Consider the following 27,619-nt stretch of genomic DNA (forward strand, 5'->3'; position numbering starts at 1 on the left):
GGGCATGCAGGAGGCAACCAATCAATGATTCTCTCTCATCATTGATGTTTCTCTCTCTCTCTCTCCCTCTCTCTTCCTCTCTGAAATCAATAAAAAATATATTTAAAAAAAATAGAAGTGAAAGCACAACCAAGGGAACACAAACTGCTTCTCCTCCCTCTGTTCTGTCCAGGGGCCCCAAAAGGGCTGCACACATGGTTTCCCAGCTGGGGGCAAGGGAGGGCACTCCCTTGTCTGCAGAGAGGACAGCTCAGGGTCTGCTTGCTGGCAGGGTCGCCAAGGGAGCCAGCCAAGAGCCAGGGCTAAGAAGCAAGGCCCCCAAAGTTTAGCACAGCCCGCCTTTCTCATGGGCATCCCTGCCCAGGGGCAGTGTGAGCCTTTGTGGAGGGAGGGGTCAGAGTCTTCCAGCTGCTTCCCTGGGAGCCTCCCTGAGAGAGCATGTCCACATTTACTCCCTTTTACAAAGAGCTGCTGAGGCTCAGGGGTTCCCCTCAGGTCCCACAGTTCCAGAACCGCTTCCTCCCGTGGTCTTCTGGGGCTCCCCCTCAAGGAGACTAGAGACGAGGGGTGGTCTGCATCCTCTGCTTCTGTCCCGATGTCCCTTTGTTCCCCTAAGTCCAACTATGCTGTCAGAGGAAGGGCACTGCCTTCCGCAGTGCAGGAGGAAATTACTGGAAGCATCCCTGGGCAGGAGGTTTGGAGCCACGGGCAGGTTCTTCGGGGAGTTGGTGAATTGGGTTCAGAAGGTCCCACCATGCTGTTCCTGGGCTGAAGGTGCGAACAGGTAAGAGGCAGGCCCAGGGGCTGTCTCAGCCTGACCCACTTACTGCTGCCTTATCCTCAAAGAGCTCAGGAACCAACGAGGCAGCTGTGATGTGCACACACGCACTTACCCTCATGAGCAGAAGGCTGTGGGGCTGGGCCTGGGGAGGAAACCCTTTGCCCCATCCACTGAGGGCCATGGTCATTCCCTCAGGTTTACAACCACCCATTTTTTTTTTTTCAGTGAAGAAGTAGGCTCAAAAAGCCTAGGGGGGCAACCCAGACCAGCTCACACTTTTTTAAATTGTGATAAAATACACATAACATAAAATTTACCATCTGAACCATTTTTGTGTGCAACTCAGTACTTTACATGGTTGTGCAAGCAATCTCTGGAATTCTTTTCATCTTGTAAAGCTGAAACTCTGTACCCATTACACCACAACAATCCATTCCCCTCCTCAGCCCCTGATAACTTTTAACCTCTTTTCTGTCTTTATGAATTTGACTGCTCTAGGGACCTCATGTAAGTGGACTGGGTATAGTAAATTTGTCTTTTTATGTTTGGTTTATTTCACGTAGCATAATGTCCTCAAGTTTCACCCATGTTGTAGCACATATCAGAATTTTATTTATTTTTAAAATATATTTTTTATTTATTTCAGAGAAGAAGGGAGAGGGTGAGAGAGATAGAAACATCAAAGATGCGAGAGAATCATCGATCGGCTGCCTTCTGCACACTGGGGATCGAGCCCGCAACCCGGGCATGTGCCCTGACCAGGTCTTGAACCGTGACCTCCTGGTTCATAGGTCAACTCTCAACCACTGAGCCATGCTGGCCAGCCAGAATTTCATATCTTTTTAAGGCTCAATAATATTCCTTTGTATGGGTGTACTAAGTGATGTTTACCCATTCACCCATCAGTGGACACTTGGTTTACTTAGACTTTTTTGGCTGCTGTGAATAGTGCTGCTATGAACATGGGTATACAAGGATCTCTTCTCAGCTTTCACATGTTTCAAACGGTCAGATCCCTGGGAGCTCACAACCCAGAATGGAACCTGAGGATGATGAGCAATGAGACAGCTGCTCCTGCCGGAGAGGACAGCCCAGCCCTCCCGAGCTCTGGGCTGGAGATCTTGGTGCCCCGGGCTGAGGGGTGGAGACAAATATGATTCCCACACACTGGAAGAGCAACAGCAGTTTAGAGAATAGAAACTTTAATCCACACACTTTTAAAATGAAATGCAATAACTAATTCCATGTGAACCACAAATGCAACCCACCATGAATTATGCCAGCCCCATTATTCCATCACTTTTTAACTTTGCATCCTTCCCTGACCATCGGCCAAGATCACTCTCCTTTTTTCCCAACAGGACCGTCCAGGTCTAGGCTAGACAGTGGCACCTCCACCCCTCAATTCAGTCCCCACCCCACTTTATTTTTCTCCATAGTCCTCATCCACACCTCATGTTTTCTTTTTCTTTTTTAAAAAAATATATTTTATTGATTTTTTACAGAGAGGAAGGGAGAGGGATAGAGAGTCAGAAACATCCACAAGAGAGAAACATCGATCAGCTGCCTCCTGCACACTCCCCACTGGGGATGTGTCCGCAAGCAAGTCACATGCCCTTGACCGGAATCGAACCCGGGACCCCTGAGTCCGCAGGCCAATGCTCCATCCACTGAGCCAAACCGGTTAGGGCACACACCTCGTGTTTTCTATTTCTGTGTCCACCCCACAGCCGTTCCCTCGTCAGAATGTGAGCCCCGCAAAGGAAGAGACTTCTTTGGCTTGTTCACTGCCCAGCACGTAGCAGGTCCTCAATAAACGTGTGCTGACTTGGCTCCCAAGCTCCCAGGGCCCTTCCTTTGCCTCTATAACTTGTTCGCTAAGCCCATTTATTTTCCAAACAAATGTTCTCTTATATAAACAAGTAAGTAAGTGCTGGACGAAGGAACAAGTAGTTTTTGACCATCCCCTGTATGTGGCCCCTGTGCTGGGCCCAGACACTGATCTGTGCTCCAGGCGTTCACACCATGCATGGGCTGCTCCACCCACTGGCATAGAATAAGACATGAACCCTGCAAAGCAGAGGAAGACTTTGCTAATTCTGACCATGGGTACTGGGGCAGGTAGGGAGGAGGGCATCCTAGCGGTGGGAATAGCACAAGTAAACACGCTGAGACGTGTGAGAATGAGTGATTGCACATTTGGGAAAACTCAGGGAGCAGAGGCACAGGAAGAGAGAAATGGCCCTAACCGGTTTGGTTCAGTGGATAGAGCGTTGGTTTGCGGACTGAAGGGTCCCAGGTTCGATTCCAGTCAAGGGCATGTACCTTGGTTGCGGGCACATCCCCAGTAGGGGATGTGCAGGAGGCAGCTGATTGATGTTTCTCTCCCATCTATGTTTCTGGCTCTCTATCCGTCTCCCTTTCTCTCTGTAAAAAATCAATAAAATATATTTTTTTAAAAAAGAGAGAGAGAAATGGATTGAGGACAGGTGTCAACCACCCCGAAGGGTTTCAAAGTCCTCGGGAGCTTCCTCATGCTGTCACTAGGGGGCAGCCTAGGTACACCGAGGGTTGCTCTCTAGGGACTGCACCTGGGCCCATACCTGCCTGCTCAGGTCTTGAGCACAGTGTCAAGGTGAGCTGGAAATGTCTCTGACCCTACAAGCCTAGGATTCAGGCCCCGCCCAGCTCTGTTCTCTCCCCAGAGCACCCTGGGGAACCTGCCCCCCACATACACGGACCTGTAAGGGACATTCTTCCAGAGGATCCAGGACCAGTGTCAGGCCTGGCAAATCCACAGGAAGTCCTCCCTTTTCATTTTTCTTGCAGCCCCACTCCTGCAAACCCAAGTTTCCCTGTGGCCATGGGAAGTTTTCCTGAGTGAAGCAAGAAGCACAAGGCCAGGTGGGCTGAGGAAAACAGGACCACTGAGTGGTAGAGCAACTGGGCTCTGGAACCCAGCCTGCCAGTAGACAATTAGAAGGCCTCCCTGAGCCTCAGTTTCCTCATCTGTGGCGGGGAGGGGGTATTTTGAGCAGATTCTGTGTGCAGAGCCCTTGGCCCAGGGTCAGGACCCAAAGAAAGACCAAGAAAGCTGGTGAGGGCACAGATGGTGGGAGTCTGGGGCAGGAGCAGATGGTTCTGGGTCCAGTCAGCCTCCCCCAAGGGCCTTGAAGAGCCTGAAGGCTCTGATCAGGGCCAAGGGGAGGCCATGCCGGTCTAGTGAGGTGGGCAGGCTGGGAAGGAGTGAATGCCTAGTCATGGCCTGCACTGGGCCCCTCCCTGACTGACCAGATGACCTGGAGGCCCCAAGCCTGTCCAGGCCTGCCCAGGAGGAGAAAGGGGGATGGAAGGCCCAGCTGGCCAGAGGGCAGAGGAGCCTAGAGTGTGGTAAAAGAGGCAGTGTCTGACGAGTCTGGAGAGTTCTGGAGGGAGGGTCACTGAGCCCGGCCTGGCACTGCCCGCTGCTGCCCAGGGGCCTCTGGTCAGGGCAGGTCTCAGTACCTCGCCAGCCCTCCCCCAGCAGAGGAGAGGCTTTCAAGCTTTTCTCATCGTTTTCTGTTCTCACTCCCCATACGTTGGATGCGTTATCAAGTTTCACAAACCAGGACACGGAGTAGCTGCCACAGAAGTGGCTCCTTTTTGCCTTTCCCGTGGCCCACCTGCTGTGGGAGCCCCCATCTTGCAGAGCCCCCCTGGGACCAGCCCATCCATCCCCTTCTACCTCTGCCAATGTGCATTTTTCAAAATGTAAGGTTAGCTGATCAGTATCAGTCATTATATGACATGTGTTCACAAGAACACAACATGAGAGACAATAAATGAAAAGCTCAGGCCCAGCCGGCGTGGCTCAGTGGTTGAGCGTGGACCTATGAACCAGGAGGTCATGGTTTGGTTCTGGGTTGGGGCACATGCCTGGGTTGTGGTCTCGATCCCCAGTGTGGGGCGTGCAGGAGGCAGGCGATCAATGGTTCTCATCATTGATGTTTCTACTTCTCCCTCTCCCTTCCTCTCTGAAAGCAATAAAAATATATTTTTAAAAATAATAAATAAATAAATAAATAAATAGCTCAGATCCCACCTTTTGATCACACTTCTCCCTGTCTCAGCCCCATGGAGGTCGGATTTGAAGGCTGGGTGGAAGTGTGTGGGAAGTCAGGGGTTCCACCCCAAGGTGGAACACACGGGGCCAACCCTGAGCTTGTAAAACCAAATGTAATTCCAGGTGGAGCTGACTCTAGGAACCTGGGCACTGAGGGTACCTGGGGCCATGGTGGCATCACTTACACCCCAGGACATTGACTTTAGCTTGGGGAACCCCATTGGCCAAAGCCCCTTGGTTAGGATCTTTGGCTAGCCTTCTGGGGGCTTGGCCCCTCCGGCTCAGCCTAAGTGGGGCTGGATCTAAATCCTGGATCACCCACTTCCTGGTTGGGCAATCTCAGGCAGTTCCCTGACTCTCAGTCTCAATTTCTTTTTCCCAAAAATTTGCCTTCTGGCTGCCCTGCCCCTTCAGCCAGTTCACTCCAAGGTGTCCTTCAAAAGTGCTCTCCTGCTATCTTGACAGCCTTCCCTAATCCGGTCACCCTTACCGGATTTAGCTACCCCTCCCACGTGCACGGACAGCCCCCAGGCATACTCCCAGTGCCTTGGAATTACTCCTTTATTCTCTTGCCTCCCCCAACCCACTGGTTCTTACTCCACGTTGCACCCTCAGTGCAGGCCTCCGGAGCTGGTGTGGACCATGTGTGAGCAGGCATTGGGGTTTGCACCCCAGCACATTTGTTCCTAATTTAGGAAAGGCACCAACTGGCTTGTGACCCAGAGGCCCAAGAAAGGGTTGGCCTGGGGCTCTAGGTGGCTGCATTTCACACAGAGAACTGGCCTTTGCAAGCCCTCAGCATGTGCCTTAGCTCACGTACTGCCCACGGCAACCCAACCCAGATGGTGTAATTATTTCCCCCTTGTACAGATGGAGAAACTCAGGCTCAGAGAGGGGAGGTTATTCAAGGTCGTTCAGCCAAGTTGGTGGCAGAGTAGGGTTGGAACCCAGGTGTGTCCCTTTGCCCCTAGTCCTTATCTGAAGGATTCCTGCCCCAGCCTGGGGCAGGGCCTGGGTCTAGGGAGGAGGCCAGAGGGAGGGAGAGTCAGGAATTTGAATTGGGAGAGCTGGTAGGGGGAGGGTGGGAAGTTTGGGAGTGGCCAGTAGTTAGGACTTGGGCAACAGGGTGCTCTGTGAAGCTTCACTGGGTGGAGGGGGGCCGCCAGGCAGGCACAGATCTGCTGAGTCAGAGATGCCTCAGGGTCTCCAGGGGAGGCATGTGAAAGGCGGCCCTGGGCTGGGGCCAGGGAAAGCACCCCAGAGTGGTGCACCAAGGGGTTGAATTGGGTACTGAGGCCCCACCCAGGACCATGGGGATTTAAGGAGAAAGAGGCCTCAGAAAGGACAGGGGGTCACATTTTCCAGAAGGAGGGAGTGGTCAGCCTCCACAAGGTCAGGCAAGATAAGGGCCGCTGGGCTCAGCCTCCCTCGTGACTGTGGCCAGAGGCTTCTGTCCCAGCCCAGGGGCTTCCTGGTGTCCTGGTGAGAGAGCTGGCCTCCTCCCCCATTGCCACAGGAAGAAAACTGGAAAGCTGGAATTTGGAAAATAGGAGGCTGCACAGGGGCCACTCTCACCCTCTCACTAGAGAAGCAGAGCCACCAAGAGGTTCTCCAGGCCCCACGATCCCGTCCCCCAAACAGAAATGAGGAAGGGTCTGCAGATATGGCTGTCAGCCCCATTTTGCGGGTGGGAAAACTAAGGCTGACAGAGGTCAGTTCTGGGTCAGCTGACTGGTCAGTGGCATAGCCAAGAGCTGTCTATTATCTATCTATCTATCTATCTATCTATCTATCTATCTATCTATCTATCATCTGTTTTAATCCTCACCCGAGGATAATTTTATTTTTTATTTTTTTAAAAATATATTTTATTGATATTTTACAGAGAGGAAGGGAGAGGGATAGAGAGCTAGAAACATCGATGAGAGAGAAACATCGATCAGCTGCCTCCTGCACACCTCCCACTGGGGATGCGCCCGCAACCAAGGTACATGCCCTTGACCGGAATCGAACCCAGGACCCTTCAGTCCGCAGGCCGACGCTCTATCCACTGAGCCAAACCGGTTTTGGCTGAGGATAATTTTATTGATTTGAGAAAGAGGCCAGGGAGAGAGAGAGAGAGAGAGAAACTTCAATCAGTTGCCTTTCACAGGCACCCAATCAGGGACCAAACCAGCAACTCAGCATGTGCCCCAACTGGGAATTGAACCTGAGATTCTTCGGTGGATGGGATGATGCTCCAACCAAGTGAGCCACAGTGGCCAAGGCTCTGTCCCAGCTTTTTATAGGGATACTAGAAGCCTGGTGCATGAAATTTGTGCACAGGGAGGGTCCTTAGGCCTGGCCGGCGATCAGGGCCAATCCGGGCCTTCCGGCTGCAGGCCAGAGCCTTCCTTCTGGCTGCTGGCCGGGGCCTTCCTTCATTTCACACCACCCCCCAGTGGTCAGCGCACATCATAGCAAGCGATGGGTCTCCTGGTCGAACTCCTGTGGGGACAATTTTCATATTAGGCTTTTATATATATAGATATAAGCAGATATAGGAATGGAAACAGATATATACTTTCTAAACACCATAAATGAATTACATCGTACATAATATTCTGCATCTTGCTTCTTCCATTTAGCAGAATGTCTTGGATGATTTAACAGTAAACCATTCACCCTTCTTCACCTGTCTGCCTGCTGACAGTGCTGCCACCATAAGCTGGGTTCCCTGAAGCCTTCCCTGGGTTACTGGTGGACTGAGGTCCTCCACAGGGACTCCTTGCTGGCCTGGGCTGACGGTGGCCCGCCTCTCTATCCCCTGGGCTCCCATCACATGCCATGGTCCCATGTCTATGGCACCTGCCCTGCCAGCCTCACCTGGGTGCCTCAGAAAGCCCTTATCCCTTCAGGAACTTGCACATGCTGCTCTCCTCCCCGGCCTCACCCTGCTTTGCACTTGAGTTTGGCCTTTAGGTCTCCCCTACGAATTCATGCATGCACCAAATTGCTATTCAAAATGTAGGTGCCCAGCCCGGCCAGCATGGCTCCGTGGTTGAGTGTCAGCCCATGAACCAGGAGGTCACGGTTCGATTCCAGGGTCAGGGCACATGCCCAGGTTGCAGGCTCGATCCCCAGTGTGGGGCATGCAGGAGGCAGCTGATCAGTGATTCTTTCTCATCAATGATGTTTCTATCTCTCTTTCCCTCTCCCTTCCTCTCTGAAAGCAATAAAAAAATATATCTATATATATATAAAAAGAAAATGTAGGTGACTGGCTTGGTCCTAGACACCAGCTGGAGAGGTGAATGGTGAATAGCATGTGATCCTGGCTCTTATAAAGCTCACCTTCTAGTGAGAGTGAGAAGGTGAGCAAGGAAGCATATAGTACATCAATAAGGATGGTGCAAGGACTGGGAGGGGAATAGGGATGACAGAGAGTGAAGGGTGGCTGTTTTAGAAAGAGCAATCAGATGAACGGAGCGAATCCAGAGACATGGAAGCATGGAACAGAGTGCAGAATCTCGGAGGGAAGGCGGGGGAGGGTGGCTGGGTGGGAGGTGATCAACCAAAGAACTTGTATGCATATATGCATAACCCATGGACACAGACAATAGGGTGGCTGGTGAAGACCTGGGGAAGGGGGTATGGGGGCTGGCTGGAGGAGGTCAATGGGGAGAAAAATGGGACATGCGTAATATTTTCAACAATAAAGATTTAAATAAATAAATAAATAATTTAAATATTTAAATAAAGAAATAGAAAGAAAGAGCAAGCAGAGAAAACCATGCCAGGAGCTGATGCTGAAGAATGGTATGCCAAGCAGAAAGAACAATGTGGCAAAGCCCCTTCCTTGGCCCCACACAGCAGGGCAGCAGTTCCCCCGTTATGACCCCACGAAGTAGCCTGCACCTCTCCCTGCCCAGCTCCAACCCCCCTGTGAGTGTTCTCTCATCTTTTCCGTTGACTATAGTCCTTGAGGGGCCAGGGACCGCTGCTGTGCTGTTCACTAGCCTAGTGACCACCTCTTCATCTTCGGCGTCAGCAATTGTTGACTCAATAGCATGTGCATCCTCTCTTGGGCTCAAGGTGCTTAGTTAGCTCTGTCCAGGGCTGTGGGATGGCATAGAGCAGTGGTCGGCAAACTGCGGCTCGCGAGCCACATGCGGCTCGCGAGCCGCGGTTTGCCGCTCTGTTGACTAATGAGTTTGCCGACCACTGGCATAGAGGGAGAAGGTAGGTACTAAGGGAGGGGGCCTGGTCAATTGGTAAAGCCTTCATTCTAGGGACCATGCATGCTGTGAGTCTTTTCTTCAGAGGATGTGCTATGTTAAGAGGCTGCACTGAGCTTTTGCTGTCAGAGGGGCCCCGGTTGGAGCTTAGCCATGTGACCTTGAGCCTCAGTTTTCTCAGGATGTATGGGAGGATGCTCCAGCCGGAAAGCCACACTGGTCAGGGCTTTTCACCAACTTTTTTTATTTATTTAACATATTTTATTGATTTTTTACAGAGAGGAAGGGAGAGGGATAGAGAGCTAGAAACATCGATGGGAGAGAAACATCCATCAGCTGCCTCCTGCACACCTCCTACTGGGAATGTGCCCGCAACCAAGGTACATGCCCTTGACCGGAATTGAACCTGGGACCCTTGAGTCTGCAGGCTGACGCTCTATCCACTGAGCCAAACCGGTTAGGGCTTCACCAGCTTTTGAACTTTAAGTGCTTATGTAGAATTGCACAGCCTGGCCGACCTATGAACCAGGAGGTCACAGTTCTATTCTCAGTCAGGGCGGGCACATGCCTGGGTTACAGGCTCCACCCCAGTGTGTGTGTGGGGGGGGGGGCGAGGAGGGTGTGCGGGAGCAGCCAATCGATGATTCTCTCTCATCATTGACATTCCTATCTCTCTCTCTCCCTTCCTCTCTGAAAGCAATAAAAATATTTTTTAAAAATAAAATAAAATTGCACTGGAAGAGGGGAGTAAACTGGCTTGGATTTTATCAAATGCTTCCCAAGAAATGGGCTTGGATGGACACTGGAGGTGGGGAGATCGTGTAAGGCTGCCCAGGAACCAGAAAAGATGTTGTGAGTCTAGCTCACTGAGATTAAGAAATCTTTTCTTCCTTCCTGAACTTTCCCTCTGAATTTAACAGGAATATGTACTAAGTATGTAAAACTTGGAAGGTTTGGGAAAGTTATAGGAGCAGGAAAAATAGAAACTCACTGCCTGACCAGCATGGCTCAGTGGTTGAGCGTTGACACATGAACCAGGAGGTCACCATTTGATTCCCTGTCAGGGCACATGCCCGGGTTGCAGGCTCGATCCCCAGTAAGGGGCGTGCGGGAGGCAGCTGATCGATGGTTCTCTCTCATCATTGAAGTTTCTCTCCCTCTCCCTTCCTCTCTGAAATCGCTAAAAATATATTTAAAAAAATACAAACTCACTTGAAGCATATGAATGCTACATATTCTTGGGGAACTATACGTGGCAGGACCTATTAAAATGGAAAATGCCCACATATCATCCAACCCACAGATTTTACTTCGAGTAAACTATTCTGCGTACATAAAGGCAGAAGTATATAAAGATATATATCCAGGGGCTTAAAAATAATTTTAATAGCACCAAACTATAAATAACCTGAATATTCATAAATAAGGACAGAGTTTATGGAACCCTCATACTCTGGAATTAGTCAGCTATTAAAAAAGAGCCCTAACCGGTTTGGCTCAGTGGATAGAGCCTGGGGACTGAAGGGTCCCAGGTTCGATTCCGCTCAAGGGAATGTACCTTGGTTGCGGGCACATTCCTAGTAGGAGGTGTGCGGGAGGCAGCTGATGGATGATTCTCTCCCATCGATGTTTCTGGCTCTCTATCCCTCTCCCTTCCTCTCTGTAAAAAATCAATAAACTATGTTAAAAAAAAAAAAGAATGAGTTATGGATGTGGCTCAAACTAGAAAGTTGTCTGTGATAGGTACTTAGGTGAAAAAGAGCAAATCTAGTGTAAGTTGTATAATGACTTACAGTTTATATAGTATCCTATTTTATAGTTTCAAAACAGTAAGAGCTTTTTTGTAATATGTGAACAAACACATGTTGATGCCAGAGAAGAAAGCGAAGATACAGATCAGGCCCTGGCCGGGTAGCTCATTTGGTTTGCGCATCATCCTGATATCCAACGTTGCAGGTTTGGTCCCTGGTCAGGGCACGTATAAGAATCAACCAATGAGCCCTGGCCGGTTTGGCTCAGTGGATAGAGCACCAGCCTGCAGACTGAAGGGTCCCAGGTTCGATTCCGGCCAAGGGCACATGCCTGGGTTGCAGGCTCCATCCCCCAGTGGGGGGTGTGCAGGAGGCAGCTGATCAGTGGTTCTCATCACTGTTGTTTCTATCTCTCTCTCCTCCCTTCTTCTCTGAAATCAATAAAGAAATATATTTAAAAAAAAAAGAATCAACCAATGAGTGCATATATAAGTGAAACAACAAATAGGTGTTTCTCTCTCTCTCCCCCTCCTCTCTCTCTAAAATCAATAAATAAAAATTTGTTAAAAAGATAAAACCAATAAAGCCTGTTAAAAAAATAGGTACAGGTCAAACTGTTCAGAGGACAGATGGGAGTTTGGGAGAGAGGAGAATCAATAACTTATAAAAAATGTATTTCCTATTAGCAGAATTGTTCTAATTAGAAATGTTGCTTTTTGGGGGGGGGATGCAAAATGGGAAAAGGGGGTCAAACATATGGTAATGGAAAGAAATTACACCTCAGGTGGTGAGCATGCAATAGAGTACACAGATGTCAAATTATAAGGTACACCTGAAATTATATATTATTTCTTATGCTACCCCAATAAATTTAATTTAAAAAAGAAATGTTACTGATGCCAAAACCGGTTTGGCTCAGTGGATAGAGCGTCGGCCTGCGGACTTGGGGGTCCCAGGTTCGATTCCGGTCAAGGGCATGTAACTTGGTTGCGGGCACATCCCCAACAGGAGGTGTGCAGGAAGCAGCTGATTGATGTTTCTCTCTCATCGATGTTTCTAACTCTCTATCTTTCTTCCTTCCTCTCTGTAAAAAATCAATAAAATATATTAAAAAAAAAAAAAGAAATGTTACTGTTGTAGTAAAGCACACTGAAATATGTGTGTGTAAAAAAAATCCCAACCCCTAGAGAGAACTTCTGTATTTTGATGTGTGTATTTTCATTTGTTTCCCTATAGATCAATATTTTGCATGCATTTGTTACGTACGTTAAAATTTTAATTGATGTTTTTTAGAGAGAGAAACATCCATTTGTTGTTCCACTTATTTATGCATCCATTGGTTGATTGGTGTATGTGCCCTGACCAGGAATCGAATGGATCTCAGTACATGGGATGTCACTCAACCCACTGAAGCACACTGGCCAGGGCTGTTACATACAGTTTAATAGTTTGCTTTATTTTTCTTAAAACCATTTTCACATTCCCAGATCACAAAACATCTTTATAAACACCATTTGTAGTGGCTGCTTAACAGTCCATCATGTGGACTGTTTAACCAATCCCCTATTGTCAGACTTTCACTTTGTGTATGACTTTTTCATTATTATAAATGATACTTGGAAAAACGATTATACATTAATTTTCAAATGTAAATGAAAACAAATGACTGTTGAATGCCTTTGAAGTCTCAGGTGTGCTCTTGGCACCGGAGGTACAAGCTTTGGTCTGGTTAGAGAGACAGGTAATCAAGCACATGATCTGCAAATGTGGTTAACTTCTTCAGAATAGAATCCTGAAAGATGAATTACTAGTGGTCAAAGGGAGTATGAGCATTTTAAAAAGATTTTATTTTTGACTCATACTGCTAAATTCATGTTCAGGAATTTTGACGCAATTTATATGCTTCCAACAGTAGGTGAGAGTGATTACCCATCAGACCCTTGCCTATGTTTAAAGGTTTGGAAACTGATTTCTAATTTGGTACAAATAAAAAAAAAAACTGGCATCTTGTGGTTTTAATTTGCATGCCTTTTGTTAGTAGAGCATTGACATTTTTCTTTCAGTAGTTTCTTCCAATAGTGAGTCCTCTACCAAGCTCTATTCATGGACTATTCTTTTTATTTCTTCAACTTATTTGGTATCTCCTTCTTCATGGATGTTGGATATTTCCTTTTTCATTTATTATTTCTAGGATCTGTTCCTAGGCTTTCCATTTTGTTTCTTGGTCTGCATAACTGCAGTTGCTTTATAATTTGTTGTTAATCCTCACCCAAGGATATCTTCTCCATTGATTTTTAGAGAGAGTGGGAGAGAGGAAGGGGGGAGAGAAAGAGAGAAACATCGGTGTGAGAGACACATTGATTGGCTGTGTCTGCCATGCACACATCCCTACTGCACGCCTACCGCCTACCGGGTGGGGGATGGAACCTGCAACCCAGGAATCTTCCCTTGACTGGGAATCCAACACGCAGCCCTTCCATCCACCGGCCAACACTCTAACCACTGAACAAAACTGGCCAGGGCCATAATTTGTTTTAATACCTGTTATGGCAAGTCCACCCTCATTGCTTTTTTTGTTCCCAAAAGGGAAAACCATAGCTGTTTCTGGCTATTTATTCTTCCAAGTGAACTTAGAATTTTGTTAGGTCTAAGAAATGTCCTACTGTTAGGATTACAGTAAACTTATACATTAATTTGGAAAGAACAGTCACATAATCAGCCTTCCTGAGGGGTTACTGAATTGGTTTTCAATCTTGACTAGTGCTAGGGTATAATTTCTCTACATGGCAAATCTGGGTTCCTCTCAGACTTTGACAGTAGTGTGTTCCTTTGTTTGGTGTTGGAAGTAGAAAGAGATCCAATAGAGAAGTGGCTGCGGCTCGAGGCCAGCTCCGGCCCCTTCACAGGCCATCTGAATGACCGCCACGAGCCTGGGTCCGGGCGGGCCACCCTAGGCGCGGCGCTTGACCCCAGGGGCCTTCGAGGGGCTGCGGTCACCGGAAGGGGCTGGCTGAGCACGGCATGATTGCGAACTCCGAGCAGGTAGGGCCAACCTGCGGGGCTGTGGGCACAGGTCCGAGGAAACGCTGGGGTCGGCGTAGGGAGCTATACTCTCTTTGGGATCCGAACAGCCCGGGTCTCCCCCAGGAGCCCAGACTACGCAGCCTGCAGTCCCGGGGGGCTGCGGTTTGAAGGTGGGGTCTCTGCAGGAGACATGCAGCGGGGGTGAGATGTCCTGGCAGTGGGGCGCAGGACGTTAGGGGTCCCTTGATGGGGGGCTCCGAGGGGTCAGGTCAGGCTCAAAGGGGGTCAGCTCTGAATGTGGGGGCGGGAGCTGGGCCTGTGGGGGCTCAGAGTCCCCTTCTCCGGGGTGAGGTCCGGGTGTTTCGGAGGCGAGATAGGAGTCCAGCCTCCGTACCTGGAGTCCAGGTCAGGCGGGGCGCCAAGGTTGGGGTCCGGGGCTCCGCCCGGGCGCCCCTCCCCCATGGCGCTGTGCGGCGGCCGCCCACCCCGCCCAGCACTCAGACCGCTCGCCCGCCGGACCCGCCCCCGCCCCCGCCCAAGCTCCGCCCCCACCCAGACTCCGCCCCGCCCCGCCCCGCCGCTCGCCCATTCAGTTGTGGGTCAGGGGTGAGCAGGCGGCACCGACGTCACAAGCTTCCAAGATGGCGCCGGGCGGGCGGCTGTGAGCAGCGCTCCGGGCGCGCTGGGCGGGGAGCCGGGCCGGCGGCGGGAGGACAGGGCGGCGCGGGCCTGGCGCCGAGGACGAGGAGCCGCAAGCAGGGCCGGCCGGCCGGCGGGCGGAACGCCGCCGCCGACGCACATAAGGTGAGGGACGGTCAGGGGTGGCTGGGGGCGCGGGTGGGGGCCACGGCGGGGCGCGCCCCCGGGGACAGGGGCGTGGGCGGGCGCGCGCCCGGCCGACGTGGGGCTGCGCGCGTGGGAGGGGCTCGAGTGTCCGCCGGGCCTGGGCGGGGCGCACGCGGACCCCCGGGCTGGCCCCAGCCTGCCCGGGCTTTGTGGCTCGGGTGTCCGCTGGGGCGCGGGCGGCGGGGGACCCCGGGCACAAAGCCCCCAGGGCCGCGCCAGGCTGGGACGCAGGTCTCTGGAGCGAGGGTCAGCGGGCGAGCGGGCGCCGGCTCTTTGTGCCTTTTCATTAGCAATCTAATCCGAACTGCGTCGGGCGAGCTGCGCTGCCTGACAGGCGGGCGGGCTCCCATTATGCAAAGGGCCCTGCGCCTGCGGCCGCCCCTCACAGGGGGATTTTGCTATTTCTAGAACTGCGGCCTTGCAGTTCTGTGATCCTCTTTTGCCCCCTCCCATGGAAAGACTGGCAAGGGCAGGGGCAAGCGGGGGCGGGGGGGCGCGCTCCCAGAACGCCAGGTCCTGCCGCTGGTAGGCTCGCTGCCCTGCCCCCAGATCTCAGATCTGTAGGCAGCCGCTTGGCAGGAAGAGAGATGGGCTTGGGGGAGGGGGTCGGCTGGCAGAGGGAGGGGACTGAAGGGCCCCAGCTTGTCACTCTCTGTTTATCTGCCAAGATTGTTCATATTCACACAGGCCTAGCTGGTGGGGGGTGGCGGCGGGGTGGGGGGTGCCTCTCCCTGGGGGAGGAGGGAGGTTGGGCAATGACTTACGGAGAGGAGGGAACCTGGCCTGATAATGCTACCAGCGGCCCCACCCAGAACAGCGTGGGACTGCCTGGGGAAGGGGACCCAGTGCTGATTCGGATGGGTTGGAACGGTTTTGAAGTTATTTATCTATGCCTTCTTCTATCCCCTCCACCTCCAGTGTCTTTTCTAGTAGGAGTTGCCAAGCACATCTGGAAAGCTAGGTTCCTGGCCCACCCCACCCCACCCCCAATAGCAGGAGGGGTGTAACCCAGGGAGGCCACCCCTCTGACATGTGGTGGGGGGAGGGGCAGCGCCTTGCCCATAGGAATCCTGTGGCAGGGGCTTGTTGACTGATGTGGGGATTGCTGTGCCTCTCGTACCGAGGGAGGAGCTGGCAGGTAGTGGAGGGGCCTCCAGAGCTTCTAGGCTGATCTTGCAGGGGGGAGAATTCCAGGGGCCCCTGGGTGGAGGGATGGAGTTGGGTCACCCAAACCCAGAATCTTTCTGGAGCTAGCATTTATTACTTCCTGGCTTCTGGCTCTCCGTCTTCCTCTGTATTCCCATCTGCCAGTGTCTGGACTCCCTGGGCCTTTCAGCAGACATTTTCAGGAGCACGGGCCATGTGGCCGGTCTGTAGCCCTGGCTCAAGGAGAGAGTACTCAGCAGAGCAGGGTTGTTTGAGTGGTCTGAAAAAAAGCAGATGGGCGGCCTCAGGCTGGCCTCTAGAGACAAAGCTGTGTGGTGAGATTGCTGGTTTAGAGGGCTCTTAGCTCATGGGTGGGAGTGGGAGGTTGATACTTGAGGGTTGAACTGAGTCCTTCGGTTCCAGCATAGATCACTGTGCCTTTGAGTGAACCTTCCGTCCTGCGCAGTTGGGCTAATTATGAAAATGTCTGTGTACCATGGGCAGGACATAGACTCAGAGGCTGGGAGGAGGCTCCCCACATGCCTGCCTGCCTTGGGATTCAGAGCTCCCATGTTGGTCTGCTTTCCTTTGGCTCCTGGCTTCCTGCAAGTCTGTTTTGGGGTGTCACTGAGAGCCTGTTGCCCAGCTTCTCTGGCTGTTTGACTCGAGTGCTGGTGTGTGCCCAGAATTCCTCCCTGCAGTGTTTTCCTGCCAGTTGTTAGGACTTGTAGATTAGTCACTCAGCTTTTACAAGCGATTCCTGAAAAGAAAAATCTCCCTCTGGTTGCTGGCTCTGTGTAGAGGAAGCAGCCTGAGGGAGCAAGGCCTTTAATTAAAGCAAAACCGAAATGATTGCTGCTGTTGCTGGAAGTTGGAGGAGGCGCAGGTGGGGCAGAGGTGATGCTCCTCTCCTGTTTGGTACCTGCTCTGGGGACAGGTAGGCATGATCCTGTTCTTGCTCCCTGGTCTTGGCCAGCAGCCCAGCCTTCTCCACAAGCTGCAGTCCTGGATTAATCCTCACGTAGTGTTTTCTTTCCATAGATCAGATTTCTAATTTTGTTAATAAGCCCGCAGCCTCCGATCCACTTGAAGTCAGCTGTCGTGGACTCGGAGCAACAGGGTTTTGCATTATTGAGCTGACAGGCCTGCTGCCTTCCCGGAGTCCTTATTGTCTGCCAGGGTCAGATCTGGGGGTGGGTTCAGTGCCTTTTAATCAGCAGCTAACTCCTGGAGAAGGGCCGGCTGGGCAGTTCTGGAGAGTCAGAGGAGTGAGGAAGGAATAAAGTTCAGTTTACCCAGGGGACCTGTGGCTCTGCCCTTTTGCTTGGCCTGTTGGCCTCGAGCATTCAGCCCCACCCTGTGTCTTGCTTGCCTGGCCCACTGGGTGTGAGGGCCACTGCCCCCGGGAAGTGATCACTAGGACGGTGGGGGCTCTTCTTCCGCCTGATGCCCGGGAGGCAGCTTTCACCGGAGTAGGCGGGTTCCTGCCATCCTGGCTCTTGGAGCCTGCCTGAGAAGATACTCCTGGAGGGCAGTGAGAAGGGAACTGGGCTTGGAAAGGCTGAAGCGTGACACCGGCTTTGCCGTTTATTCTCCCCGTGACCTTGGACAGTGATTAACTCTGAGCCTTAGTGTCCCTGCTTCTAAAATGGAAACAGAACTTGAGTTTACATTCACGTATCGCTGCCCTCCAGAGCTCAGCCTGGGGAAGACAGACAAGCAAACAAATGATTTGTAAGATGGGGCGATAAGGACTGGCACAGTGACAAATGGCGCTCACAGGGCACCACAGGGATAGTGGCTGTGAGGCATGGAGGGAGGGGCCGGCTCTGGGCTGGAGGAGAGCCATGGATGCCATGCTGAGTTCAGGCTGCCTAGAGGAGAGGTGTTTTTGTTGTTGTTTTTGTTAATCCTCAACAGATGATATTTTTTCATTTTTTTTTTTTTAGAGAGAGTGAAAGGAAGGGGGGGGAGAGAGAGAGAGAGAGAGAGAGAGAGAGGGAGGGAGAGAGAGAAGAGAAACATTGATGGGACCAGGGATAGAGCTTGCAACCTAGGTGCATGTCCTTGGCCGAAATAGAACCTGTGACCCTTCAGTCTGCAGGTCGATGCGCTAACCACTTAGCACCAGCTAGGGCAGAGAGGGATTTTAATGGGGAGTGTATTCAGTGGCAGTAAAGCAGTCTGGAGTGTGGCTGGGGAGACAGGAGAGCATTGACAAAAGCATGGCAAGCAGATGCTGTTACGAGAAGTTAGCACAGGAGCACCCACTGTGTGCCAGGCACCTGAGGCTTTTCACGAGCTTTTTATTCATTCCACAAAATTTTCTGAGAACAAATGCAGTGCCCAGCCCCTGTGGCCTGACTTCTCAGTTTGGTCTCTGCTTTCTGGTGCTCACAAGTCTCCCAACAAGTCTCCCACCTGAATTGCCCATAGTACCCTCTTACAAAGGGGAAAATGAAATTTGGAGGTTAAATAACTTGCTGAAGTTGTAAGTAAGCAACTGGTCAGGCTGGAGGGTAAATGCCTTTGACCCCAGAGCCTGTGAGGGCCCATGTAGTGTGGAATCTGGAGCGGTCTGAGATCCCAGCAGGGAGGGGCAGGACAGAGAGCCCCTTCCCCAAGATGACGACGATCCTGACTCCAGGTTAGGGGCTTGGTTAGGGACTTGTAAACAAGCCCGGCCAGTTTGCCTCTGCCTGGCACCACCACGCTGTGCTTCCTCCTGGGAGGGGCCTTGCCCTAAGGGTTAGGGACCTGTGCTGGGGCAGGGCTTTGAGAGGGACTGCAGGCTCAGCCAGGAGCCCAGTTTGAGCCAGGAATGGCCAAGCAAGGAAAGCGGGTGGGGATGGGAGTTGTGTGTGGGCCCCCCAGTAAGTTTGATAAGGGAGAGAAAGCCAGGAGCTGACTCCAGGCTTCACCACAGTCCAGGAGGAAAGGGCCAGGGCATGGGCACCTCGACTGAATGGAGAGAGTGACCCTAAGAAACTGCCGGGGACAGTTTGGAAGGAGTTCAGAGCCCCTCCTGACTTCACTTTTCAGGTTTTTCATGGTAATGTCCCATGTGGGTGGAGGGGAGGGGGGAAGGGTCGCTTTAGGGTTAGAGCAGGTCCTGCTAGAAGGGACAGCCAGCTGCCTCTTGGCCAAAGGGCCTTGCTGCTGCTTGTGAGATTATTCCTGTTTGAAGGTAATCTACTGGAGCACATGGAGTGTGGGTGAGAAGGGAGAGTGGGTTTTGGAAAGGCAAGTGGCCTAGTCTTTGCATCCATCACATGGCAATTCCAAGGGCAACTAAGGAAAGGTAGGGCTTGGGCTTGGCTGAGGGGAGCTTCTAACATGGGGAGTTGGCCTGTTGTGGAGATGGCAGGACTGCTGGCTGTGGCATAGGCGTGGCCGCTGTGCAGGCTCCTCCCTTGTCTTCAGGCTGCTCCCAAGGCCTCAGGCTGCTTTGCCTGCAGCACCTCTGGGTGGGTGGGTTCTCTCAGGTGGGTGTGGGGCTACTCAGTGCCTTGAGAACAGCACCCCCCCACACACACACATGGGTGGAGGTGCTGCTCCCATCACCACACAGGTCTGAGCCCCTTGGCCTCTTCATCAGCTTGTTGCAGGCTCTTTAAGGGAGAGGCCTGTCCCCTCATTGCTGTTCCCTCATTGCTTTGCAAGCTAATAAGCTGTTGGTGAATTCTTGTTCATAAAATGAATGAGAAGGGAGAGTAGGGGTGATGGCTGGGAGAGTGGGGAGAAGGGCTTTGGTGGCCTGCCTCTGTAAGGACATAGTGGAACTTTCCTTAGTGATGATACGGCTACACATTGTGCCACTGAGTTTGTGTTGTTACCTGTGCTACCTGGCTGAGGCCTGCCCGCTGGTGCCCGGGTTCTCAGCTCTGCATATCAGGATCACCTAGGAGCTGGCAGAGGCTAGCCCAGCCCATCTCTGGGGTGGGCCCAGGCATACACATGTCCTAAAGCTTTTGAAATGAATCCGGTGTGCAGCCAAATTGGAGAACCACTACTTTAGCAGGTGATTAGTCTTTGTCAGTAATAGAATCAAGCAAGTGGTGAGTCCAAATAGACCAGTAGGTGTGAGCTAGGGTGGTCACAAATTGCTTTACTCTGATGGACTCCTAGGATCGGGTTCACATAACAAGGCAGGCTGATTCTTTGTTAGTTACCAGGGTCTTGGAGAAGCACCAGGTACAGAGGGGGCTCACTCTTCATGGTCCCTCTTATCTGGGTGGCAGTGGGAGGGACTCCAGGACTCTTGGTCCTGCTTGTCCTTCAGAGTCTGCCTGTCCTGGTTTCTTGGTTGCATTCTTGGGACCTGGTTGGCCTCTGTATGCCCTACCAGGACCTGACACAGTGGCATTTGGGCTCCTTGTGGCTCCCTAACAAGCTTGCTGTGGCCACTGCTGGAGACTCTTGGGACCTGTGTCCCTTCTCTTTCACTTTAGGGTCCCTGGGAGAGAGAGAGATTGGTCCCTGAGGTTAGTTTCTTGGGCTGTTATCTGGGTAAGATGTGTGAGCGGGCCACTAACAAGGGGCCAGGAGGCAGAGTGGGAGGGGCACTGGAGGCAGAGCTTCAGGTAAGGCCTGCTTGCTCAGCCCAGCCCCCTTGGTTGGGACAGAACAATGGGCTTTCCTGGGGTTTAGTTCATATCTGTGGGCTGACAGGACACAGGACAACCCCTGCCTGTTCCCGGCAGCCTACCATGTGAGGTGAGTGGCAAAGCCCCTGGGTGTGGGGTGTCTGCTGTGGCCCTGGTTGGTGTTCTGGGTAGGCAGTGTCCTCTAGAGAATGACGAGCATCCTGGGCTGGGGCAGTGAAGGAGATGGGATTGAGAGTGATCTTGGCTGGGAGGTCAGGTAGGAAGCGGGTGGTGTGAGGTCTAGTCCGAATGTTCTCCCTCCGTTCCTTCTCTGCCTGCACACATCTTGGTAGGTAGGTGGACCCAGGGGGCTGTGTTGACAGGGAGTGGTCTTGGGGGTGGGTGTCTGCCTACTTTAGGGCTTTTGCCTCTCCCCCATCCCTCCTCTGCCCTTTGGTAGGAGGCAGCTGATGGTTTTTTTTGTCTGGCAAGTGCTAAACACGACTCTTGAAAACTGGGAGGAGGATGGTTCTTGCAGAGTTCCTGAAGAATGCTAAGAAAAGAGCGGCAGAAGAGGTCCCTGGAGCTCACTGTGGAACTCGTACCCCATGCTAGGCCTTGTGGGAGGCTCCTTACATCTGAGTTACAGCTAGGAAGTGGTTAGGTAGGTCCTAAGAGTGTGAGAAACACACTCATATGTGCGTGGAAGCACTGAACAAGTCTGTGTGGGCTCTTCCTGTGGGCAGTGCTTGGGCCAGAAGACAGCCAAGGTTTTCATTTGAGTGGGGTGGTGAGGTGGCTGCCTGGACACAGCCAAGGAGTCCGGTTCCTGGAACTGGAGGTGGAGCTGAAGGGTAGTCCCTTGTAAGCTGGGGAAGGACCATTACAAGCCTTTTGAGTAAGTGCCCTCCCCCTTCTCCCAGGACCTGCAGGGCAGAGAGGACTCTCTGGCCATTCTTATCCTTTTAGTCACACAACTCCTTCCTTCCCTTCTGGCGAGTTAGAAGCCTCTGCCCTGTGGAAACTCCCTCCAGGAGAGCATGTGGGGGACGGTGTTCCCGGAAACTAAGAGCTGGGCTCCTTTTCTTCTCTGGGGATTCTCTCAGTGTGGGCAAATAGGAGGTGCTCAAGCATTGCCGGTGATGGTGTTGGGGATGCAGGCAGGGTGGCCTCTCGACAATGTGAGGCTGTCTCTTGGTAGATGGGCCCAGAGGGTCTGGCAATCCTGGCAACAAGGGAGGGGCCCACCAACAACCTCCTAAGGTGCCCTGGGCCCCACCAACAGGTGCCTTTCTCCAGGAGTGGGTGGCTTGAGCGCTGGGCTTGGGTCGTCTTTTGATGGTGGTAGGTCAACCTGAGCCCCAGAGGGGTGCAGGCCTAGTGGCGAGGATTGTTTCCAAAGTCCCACATTCCATGCATGTGTTGACGCTGATAAGGGCAGCAGGGCTGGCTTAGCCGCTTTGGACAGGAGGGGACTTTGACTTCATGCCCCCAGCAGGCAGAATGCACATCCTGCTTCCTGTAACACCCCTCCCCCACCGACCACCTCCACCTCCAGAACACCCAGCTCAGGTCCCACAGCCTACAGAGGCCCAGCTTCCCTCTTGACGTATTACCTGCTCTGTGAGTTAACAGGTCTTGGGGGGTCCTTTAATAGTTTGTGCCCACCTCCTCTAAGAGTATTTGAGAATGCCATTTGAAATGGCACTTCCTTTTTATTTGTTTGAAATTTGTTACTCTTAGGTTTGGCAGGAGTCTTATTCAGGATTTTACTGTTTGGTTAAAGAGGATTCTGGCCCTAGATAGTTTTGCTCAGTGGATAGAGCGCTGGCCTGTGGACTGAAGGGTCCCAATTTGACTCTGGCCAAGGGCTCGATCCCCAGTTAGGGGGCGTGCAGGAAGCAGCTGATCAATGATTCTCTCTCATCATTGATGTTTCTTTTTCTTTTTCTTTTTTTTAAAAATATATTTCTTTATTGATTTCAGAGAGGAAGGGAGAAGGAGAGAGAGATAGAAACATCAATCATGAGAGAGAATCATTGATCAGCTGCCTCCTGCACACCCCCTACTGGGGATTGAGCCCACAACCCAGGCATGTGCCTTTGGCCAGAATCAAACCTGGGACCCTTCAGTCCGCAGGCTGATGCTCTATCCACTGAGCCAAGCCGGCTAGGGGTCATCATTGATGTTTCTATCTCTCTCTACCTCTTCCTTCCTCTCTGAAATCAATAAAGAAATACATATTTATAAAAAAGGAGATTCTGGTGTGAAATTTGTTTTTCTCCATGTCTGTAAAATGGGTTGGTAGAAATATTTCAAATAATTGTTGTCAGCATTCTCAGAGTGTTTTGCAGATCCCTGGGGGTCCCCAAAACCCTTTACATAACATTTAGAAGTTATTGGTCTTCGATCCATGTTGTTGACACTTGCATAGTGGGTGCCCCCTTCCCCTAGTGCCATGGGGAGGTACGTAGGCCCTGGAGTACATGTCTCTAGTATTCTGTGTGACAAAATGGGAGTGCGAGTGCACATGAGGCTTTTCTGTCTCAGACTGACTGATGGCTGTCTGCAGGAAAAGCACTTGGCGTTTGTTTGGGCTATGTGCTGAATCAGCTGCTTTTCTTCATGGAACATTATTTTTACTTGAATGAACGACTGACAGACAAGGTGTGGTTATTCAGACTCAGAGAATTTGTCAGACATTTTCTTAAATGAACAAGGTGAACCTTGTCACAACTAAAAATATTTGTTGCTGGTGAGAGAGCTGTCAGGAGAAAATAGAATTTTGGAAAACTATCTGTCACCAGGAGCCTGTCTTAAAGAAATTAAGTGGTGGTCTTAATATGGACTTTTTTGGTGTTGTGTAATGATATGTGAAAATATTTAGGAGATATGATTACCTCAGTGAACCAATATTTCCAAATGACGAATGGTTGATGTTACAAAATCCTGGATGAGCCCTGACCGGTTTGGCTCAGTGGATAGAGCGTCGGCCTGCGGACTGAAGGGTCCCAGGTTTGATTCCGGTCAAGGGCATGTACCTTGGTTGCGGGCACATCCCCAGTAGGAGATGTGCAGTAGGCAGCTGATCGATGTTTCTCTCTATCCCTCTCTCTTCCTCTCTGTAAAAAATCAATAAAATATATTAAAAAAAATAAATCCTGGGTGAATGAGTGCAGGGTAGACGAGTGGATTTTTGTTATAACCAGATATGAATAAGTCACTGACCACAGTTTCAGATTCTACATTGCAACTTTTAAGAAACTACCCCTTGTCAAGTTTTAGTGTATATCTATGAAGAAGAGCCACATATCCGAAAAGATTGTTAAAATACTCCTCCCTTCTATCTGTGTAGGGTCAAATGACTTCGTAGACTTTAATCAAAACCACATAGCCTAACAGACTGAACTCAGAAGCAGATATGGGAATCCAGTTACTTCTATTAAACCAAACATTAGAGAGATTTTTAAAAATGTAAAACAATGCCACTCTTCTCACTAATGTTTTTTTCATTTGGAGTAGTTTAAAAAATTGTTGTTATTATTTTTTATTGATTTAGAGAGAGGAAAGGAGAGGGAGAGAGAGAGGAGAGAGAGAGAGAGAGAGAGAGAGAGAGAGAGAGAGAGAGAGAGAGAGAAACATCAATCAGTTGACTCCTGGACACGCCCCAACCAGGTATCGAACCCAAAACCTGGGCATGTACCCTGACTGGGAATTGAACCCACTACCCTTTGGTGCATGGACACAACTCGACTAACTAAGCCACACCAAGCAGGGCTGGAAGAGTTTGTTGTGTTTTTTTTAAAATAGATTTTATTGATTTTTTACAGAGAGGAAGGGAGAAGGATAGAGAGTTAGAAACATCGATCAGCTGCCTCCTGCACACCCCTAGTTAATATAAAATGGGTTGTTTTGATATTTGAGATCAATTAAATTTTTCATTTTTATATTGCCAATTTTTCTAATACAGTAAACAGAATAGTAAATATAATCACACAGTAGCATCTACTAGACAGTAACATGTAAGCCTCATAGAAGTTCTTTGGGAGTCCTAACTGATTTTTAAGAATGTAAACAACAGTTTTGGAACTGTTGACGAGGAAGGGCTCTGGGCTACTCTCCTTCATCATTTCCCCCTCACCACCTCCACCTTATCTTCTCTCATGTATTATTTCACCCTATCTCTTCTCAGCACTGCTTCTTCCTGACTGGCATTTGTTCACCTGATAAACATTTATGAGGGCCTGCTGCATGCCAGGCGCAGCTGTGGCTACTGGGCTGGGGGACTCAGGGTCTCTAACCTTGGGAGCCCGGTTGGGGAGCCAGGGAGCAGAGCATGGCCAGAAGGTGAGGTGCATTGTGGGAAGCAGCGGGGTAGCTATTGCTGTCACTGGCTGGAAGGAGGGAAATGCAGAACAGCCTTAGTAGAGGAGGGGGCACTCAGGCGTGACTGGAAGGGGCCCAGCTGAGAGGTGGGCTGGGGGCCCCTCTGGGAAGCACTGCGCAGGCCAGGCCTGAGTGTGGACTTTATTCAGGTATTAGGAATCCATTGAAAACTTGTAAGTAGGGGAGTGACTTGAGATTGGTGTTTAAGAAAGAAGATAACCCAGGGTCGATTGGACTTGGAATTGGAGTGGGCAGGAGTCGCAGAGGGGAGATTTGGGTTAGACTTTGATATTTTCACTTGGAATGGTTTTTTTGTTGTTATTAATCCTCACCTGAGGATATTTTTCCATTGATTTTTAGAGGGAGAGGAAGGGAGGGGGAAAGACAGAGAGATAGAAACATTTGTGAGAGAGACATATTGATTGGTTGCCTCCTTCATGGGCCTGTCTAGGGTCAAGGATCGAGCCTGCAACTGAATTATGTGCCCTTGACTGAAATTGAACCTGGGACCCTTTAGTCCACCGGCTGACACTCTGTCCACTGAGCCAACCTGGCTAGGGCTGGAATGGCTTTAACTGCCCTTCTTACCCTCCAGTTCTTGGGACGAGCCCTGGGATTCCTTCTCGTTGGATGAGGCATGCTGGCCCTCCCAGGTATGGAGGCCCTACCCTGGCTTCTGAGGCTTTCTGTTCATTAGGACAGTGATACTTTCTGGGCATCTCCTGTGGGACTGACCTTCTGAAGCCCTTGTTTACTTATTGTTGTGGTATTCGCCCAGCTGTGTGGCTCTGCTGGTTTCCAGGGTGCCTGGGTCAGGCGATATGAGGGGATGCTCAGCAAATGTCACAGAGCCTTATCTGGGCTCCCTAGATCTAGAAATTTTGTGTCCCTCTCCTCTTTCTTGTGGGACTTCTGCACAGAGCATGCTAGCTGCTCAGTAGGTTGTGCTCCAGGATATTTACACAAGTGTTAACCAGAGAGTGTAAATGACATGCACACACATATAGGCATAACTAGTGGAAAAACACCTCTTGGCTCCCCCACCCATGTAAGAAACAGCCCCCCAGCCCTGGAGACCCACCTGTGCTCCTCCCTGCCTTCCTCAGAAGTCCCTGCTCTTCTGAATTTGGGGCTGTCTGGATTCTTGAAATGTGGCTTGTCGCTTAGCATGCACAGAGCTGGACACGAACCTCTATTTTTGATTCACTGAAGTGCTGTTGCTGCCATTCCTGTTCCCCACTTGGAGTGTTCCAAGGTGGCCCTGTCCCACACTGCACCATGTGGCCCAGCAGGAGGGGAGCTACCCGCAGGGGAGGAGCTTCTGAGTTGTTTTCAGGGTTTTGGGTTTTTTATGCCTCCTCAGTAGCCCAGTTTTCACACACCCTCTGCTCTTCTACTCCAGGTAGAGAAGTGCCTGTTTATTTTGTTTTCTGTCTCTAAATCCAGCTCCTTAATGCTAAACAATTCTTCTAGCACCTCCAAGACTCCATGTCAAAAGTAGAGTGAAACCCTGTGAGCATCCCCCCGCCCCCCGCCAGTCTGAGTGGAGCCCTCTGTCGGATCTTTCTGAGCTCTTGGCCTCTCTGTTGGACCCTTCGAGTTACCTGCTAGACAAGTGAGACCTCTTCTGTCAAGTGCTGCACCTAGGCAGCCGTGGGCAAACTACGGCCCGCGGGCCGGATCCGGCTGTTCTATCCGGTCCTCTTGCTCTCCCCTCCGCTCCTTTACTTTGAATTTATATTAGTTCACACAAACACTCCATCCATGCTTTTGTTCCGGCCCTCCTGTCCAGTTTAAGAACCCTTTGTGGCCCTTGAGTCAAAAAGTTTGCCCACCCCTGACCTAGAGGCTTTTCAGGCACAGTGCCACAGATCTTACTATTTTCCATAGCAGTTCCTTAATTTTATCCTTAAAAACAGCTTTTTAAAAACTCCAGTGGATGCCCCAGGTGTGTCTATTCCCCCACCCCCTTTGGATTACAACAATCTGATCCTTGCCATCGGCTTTATTTATTTAAATATCTTTTTATTGATTTCAGAGAGGAAGGGAGAGGGAGAGAAAGATAGTAACATCAGTGATAAGAGAGAATCACTGATCAGCTGCCTCTTGTATGGCCCCTACTGGGGATTGAGCCCGCAACCTGGGCATGTGCCCTTGCCCAGAATCGAACCCAGGACCCTTCAATCCGCAGGCCAATGCTCTGTCCACTGAGCCAAGCCAGCTAGGGCCTTGCCATTGGCTTTAGCTCCTTAAGCTCTTTGAACCTCTGGGGCCTTGGAGTGGTTGATTGTCCAGGAGGGAGCAAGGGGGCTTTCCTTTGTCCTGCCCAGCAGCAGTGTCCTTTGACCCCAGTCCCTGAGGGCCTCCCTCATCCATTTCTTCCTGGCTTCTTCCCTTTGATATGCCCAGTTGGTTGTGCCCAGGAGACCTTGCTGAGAGTTCTTTGGTACTAGCCTGTTGTACTCCCGTTTCCTCTTCTCTCCTGGGCTTGCCTGCCAGCATCTGAAAAGCCCTTCTCTCTCTCAAGAAGTATCGGCTAGACGCTCATGATTAAAAAACACCATTGGGTTGTTGTTTCCTTTGCATGGCAGACATTGGTCTGCCCCTACTAAGGGAATTTAAGGTGGTCTGTAGGCTTCCTGTGGGTTCCTGGCCTGTCCATAGAGTTCCTTCTTCTAAGACAGATACTCCATCCTGGATTTGGTCACCTCCCTCTTTTTTTTTGTCTTGTGATTGTTATTAGTTGGGGGTTCAGGGAGGTTACTGCTTGGCTCTGTCCT

The 27,619-nt window shown here is 51.0% G+C and overlaps 2 protein-coding genes across 2 annotated transcripts in view; both read left to right on the forward strand.

Annotated features, from left to right (window-relative positions):
• The window catches only part of LOC308238408 (coiled-coil domain-containing protein 74B-like), a 508,084-nt gene that overhangs the window by 172,104 nt on the left and 308,361 nt on the right, over positions 1-27,619 (forward strand). The window lies entirely within an intron of this gene.
• The window catches only part of HIC2 (HIC ZBTB transcriptional repressor 2), a 28,493-nt gene continuing 15,397 nt past the window's right edge, over positions 14,524-27,619 (forward strand). Inside the window, exon 1 of the mRNA XM_080650684.1 lies at positions 14,524-14,679. The gene's annotated coding sequence lies outside the window, so the exon portion shown is untranslated. The remainder of the gene's footprint in view (positions 14,680-27,619) is intronic.

This window comes from Plecotus auritus (assembly GCF_963455305.1).
Source record: "Plecotus auritus genome assembly, chromosome: 13".
Taxonomy (NCBI): domain Eukaryota; kingdom Metazoa; phylum Chordata; class Mammalia; order Chiroptera; family Vespertilionidae; genus Plecotus; species Plecotus auritus.